This window comes from Mustela erminea, chromosome 14 (assembly GCF_009829155.1).
Source record: "Mustela erminea isolate mMusErm1 chromosome 14, mMusErm1.Pri, whole genome shotgun sequence".
Taxonomy (NCBI): Eukaryota; Metazoa; Chordata; class Mammalia; order Carnivora; family Mustelidae; genus Mustela; species Mustela erminea.
Window position 1 is genome coordinate 34,598,220 of NC_045627.1, and position 4,954 is coordinate 34,603,173.

A 4,954-nucleotide genomic window follows, 5' to 3' on the forward strand; every position below is an offset into this window, starting at 1 on the left:
GATCCCAGGACCTTGAAAACTCAACTTGGGCCAAAACCAAGAGCCAGAAGCTTAACTCACTGAGCCTCCCAGGTGTCCCTGTATATACACACACACACATATATATTTTTTTTATGCACACATATTTTTAAGTAATTGCTACACCCAATGTGAAGCTTGAACTCAGACCAAGAGATCGAGTGTCAATGCTCTTGTGACTGAGTTAGTCAGGTGCCCCAAACTAGCTTATATTTTAATTATAATTCCAACAGATGCTGTTAAGAGTTAGTCAGATGATTAGGTAGTCAGAGCCAGGGTCCCCGATGAGAAAATATGGAGTCAGGACAGCGAAAATAAAACAGCACTAATATCCTGTTTTGCAGCTTAGACAGGACAGCTCTAGCATTCTGCTTTGTAGGCTTTGCAGAAATGACTTCTGCAAAATGTCCTAAAATAAGGCAATTAATTACAAAGCATTTTCAATATCATGAGAAAGGGGCACCTGCCCCCTTGCTCCCTAAGACCCTAAATGTCAGCCAAAAAAAAAGACCGAGAGCCTATTGACATTAACCTAATAGGTAGGCAGATATGTGACCAAAGCCCTGATTGACAGGTCTCTGCACACCCCAATTGCTTAAGATAGTTCTGCAAAAGAGCTCATAAAAACCCCTAAACTTAGAAACTTCAGGGGCAACTGTCTCAGGCCCCCCTCCCTCTCTGGGAGCTTTATACTATTGCTCAATAAACTTTGCTTTGCTGCCCACCATCCTTCACCTGGTCTATCTCTTCAAACTCCGAAGCTGCCTGACCAAGAACCAGGAGCATTAAAGGCAGAGAAATCCTGCAACAATGCTAGATTTCAAAATCCCACCTACCACAAAAAGTTTTCTCATGCTTTCCACATATATTTATTGAATGTCTTCTATTTGATGGATAAGTGATATATTCCCCATGTTCTCTGTGATCAGGAATTAAGTATTTCTTGCCCATGTTCACATCCTATTATGTATCATTATGTACTTGGTTGCTTTTATATTTATTTATTTATTTATTTATTTATTTATTTATTTATCTTTTTAAGGAAGGCTCCATGCCCAGAATGGAGCCCAACCCAGGGTTTGAACTCATGACCCTGAAATCAAGACGTGAGCTGAGACCAAGAGTCAAACGCTTAACCAACTGAGTCATCCAGGCGCCCACCCCATCTTTTTTTTTGTTTTTTAAAGATTTTATTTATTTATTTGACAAACAGAGATCACAAGCAGGCAGAGAAGCAGGCAGAGAGAGGAGGGAGCAGGCTCTCCGCTGAGCAGAGAACCCAGGACCCTGGGATCATGACCTGAGCCGAAGGCAGAGGCTTTAACCCACTGAGCCAGCCAAGCGCCCCTCACCCCATCTTTTTTAAAGTAAGTTCTATGCCCAATGTGAGGCCTGAACTCAGGACCCCAAGATCAAAAGTCACATGCTCTACCAACTGAGACAGCCAGGCACTCTGTGTCACATTATGTGTATAGTAGATACTTTGTAATCTTAATGAAATGATTAACTGACGACCTAATACAAAAATAACCTTAACATCCTTAAAAAGCTTATCACCAAATAGGTGAGAAAATACAAATGCATGAGTAACTATTATAATGTTGGATGTGTAAAATATAAAATATTGCACCATTTCTATAGAAAGAGAGAGAAATATTCAAAAATGAAAATAAATGAAGATTTTAAAAAATATTTTATTTATTTGTCAGAGAGAGAGAGAGAGAGAGCATAAGCAGGGGGAGCAGCAGGCTCCCTACTGAGCAAGGACTTCCATGCAGGATTTGATACCAGGACATTGGGATCATGACCTGAGCTGAAGGCAGACAATTGAAAATCCCTAAATGAATATTTCAAGGTAGAATTAATATTAGTGCTTTCAGAGGGGATGGAGTAGCTGGGTGATGGGTAATAGGGAGAGCACGTTTTTGTGCTGAGCCCTAGGTGTTATATGCAACTAATCAATCATTGAGCACTACATCAAAAAATGATAGGGGAATGCTCCTACACTGTTGGTGGGAATGCAAGCTGGTGCAGCCACTCCAGAAAACAGTATGGAGGTCCCTCAAAGAGTTGAATATAGACCAACCCTAGAACTTAGCAATTGTACTACTGGGTATTTACCCCAAAGATACAAATGTAGTAATACAAAGAGACACCTGCACCCCAATGTTTATAGCAGCAATGACCACAATACACAAACTATTGGAAAGAGCCCAGATGTCCACTGACAGATGAATGGATAAAGAAGGTGTAGTGTGTGTGTATATATATATATATATATATATACATATATATATATGAATATTATGTAGTCATCAAAAATTGAAATCTTGCCATTTGCAATGATGTGGAAAGAACTAAAGGGTATTATGCTAAGCAAAATAAGTCAGTCAGAAAAAGACAATTATCATATGATCTCACTAATATGTATAATTTGAGAAACAAGGCAGAGGATCATAGCGGAAGAGAGGAAAAAATGAAATAAGATGAAACCAGAGAGGGAGACAAACCATAAGAGACTCTTAGTCCCAGGAAACAAACAAGGTTGCTGGAGTGGAGGAGAGTGAAGGATTGGTGTGACTGGGTGATGGATAATGGGGAGGGTATGTGTTGTGGTGAGCACTGTGATTTATATAAGACTGATGAATCACAGACCTGTACCCCTGAATCAAATAATACATTATATGTTAATAATAAATTAATAGTAAAAATAAATTTAAAAATTTAACAAACTATAATAATAATAATAAAATGAACTAGTATTAGTGGAAAAGTAGATTTTAAAAATAGGGTCCAACAAAGTTTCACATCAGACATATTTGATATCACATGAACTAATAAAATTAGGTAGAAATATCAGAGGGCTCCATACAAGAGGTTAAGTGGTAAAGATATTTCCAAGAAAAGATCACCTGGATTTCTGTCCATTTCTCAGTTCTTCAGGAGCTGGCCTAATAATTATGGCATCCCTTGATTTTACCTGGAGGACTTTTCTATGTCTTTGAGGTGAGCCTGTGCCCTCTTTGGAAACCTATAAGGCAAGTACAAAACTCCTTCACCAGTTCTTCTTCAAAGGGTTTATGCTATTAGCATAGAACCTCACTTACTAGTCTGAAGTTTTAGCTTGTTTTATTTACCACCTCATCCCTAAGAACTTTCTGCCACATGAAGCCCAGGACACATCATTAGACAAAAGCAGATCATTCTGATCTATACCATTATCTCTCAAGTATGGGCTAATAGTTGAGTGAATAAATACCAGTCAAGAGGCTTCCCATCATTAGGAATTGGGAATAACAGAAGAGAATATTACTCATCTTAGTCTCCCCTGTTGGGTTTCTGCCTCTTCCTTTGAGGCACTAGTACCATGACTTACTTGGCTATATGAAGTTATACAGTATTAATGATTATGAACTGTATGGTTCATTTAAAAAAAAATAGCCCGGGGCACCTGGGTGGCTCAGTGGGTTAAAGCCTCCACCTTCGGCTCAGGTCGTGATCCCAGAATTCTAGGATCGAGCCCCGCATGGGGCTCTCTGCTCAGCGGGGAGCCTGCTTCCCCCCTCTCTCTTTCTGCCTGCCTCTCTGCCTACTTGTGATCTCTGTCAGTCAAAGAAATAAATAAAATCTTAAAAAAAAAAGAAAAATAGCCCAAGGGCACCTGGATGGCTCAGTCGTTAAGGATCTGCCTCCAGATCAGGTCATGATCCCAGGGTCTTGGAATTGAGTCCCACATCTGTCTCCATGCTCTGCAGCCTGCTTCTCCCTCTCTCATTCCCCCTGCTTGTGTTCCTTCTCTCTCTGTCAAATAAATAAATTAAAACATCTTAAAAGAAAATAGCCCAGGGGCACCTGGGTGGCTCAGTGGGTTAAGCCTCTGCCTTCGGCTTAGGTCTTGATCTCAGGGTCCTGGAATCGAGCCCCGAATCAGGCTCTCTTCTCAGCAGGGAGACTGCTTCCTCCCCTCTCTCTGTCTGCCTCTCTGCCTACTTGTGATCTCTCTCTCTTTCTCTGTCAAATAAATAAATCAAACTAAAATTAAAAAAAAGAAAGAAAGAAAGAAAATAGCCCAAGCAGTTTTCAATAAGAACAAAGCTGGAGGACTGCTATCACGATTTTAAAATTTACTATAAAGTTACACAATAATATTCCATAGTATTGGTGAGAGACATATACATCCATGGAACAGAATAGAGTCCTGAAAGTGACCCACACAAAACCCATAATTGATTTTTGACAAAAGTGAAGAATTAATTAACAGAGAAAGATAATATTTTTAAAAAGATTTTATTTATTTAACAAAAAGATTTTATTTATTTATTTGACAGAGAGAGAGGGAACACAAGCAGGGACAGTGAGAGAAGGAGAATCAGTCTTCCCACCAGCAGGGAGCCCAATGTGGGGCTCCATCCCAGGACCCTGGGATCATGACCTGAGCTGAAGGCAGACGCTTAAAGACGAGTCACCCAGGTGCCCCAAGATAGTATTTTCAAGAAGTGGTGATGGGGGCACCTGGGTGGTGCACTTGGTAAAGTGTCTGCCTTCAACTCAGGTCATGACTTCGGGGTCCTGGGATTGAGCTGGCGATGAAGCCAGCGATGAAGCCCAAGATTAAGCTCCACATCAGGCTTCCTACTCAGCAGGGAGTCTGCTTCTCCCTCTGCCTGTGCCCCCACCCCATGCACATGTTCTCTTTCTCAAATAAATAAATAAATAAATAAAGTGGTGATGTAGGGGTTCCTGGGTGGCTCAGTGGGTTAAGGCTCTGCCTTTGGCTCAGGTCATAATCCTAGAGTCTTGGGATCGAGCCCCACATCGGGCTCTCTGCTCAGCAGGGAGCCTGCATCCTCCTCTCTCTCTGCCTGCCTCTCTGCCTACTTGCGATCTCTGTCTGTCAAGTAAATAAATAAAATCTTTTAAAAAAAATGTGGTGATG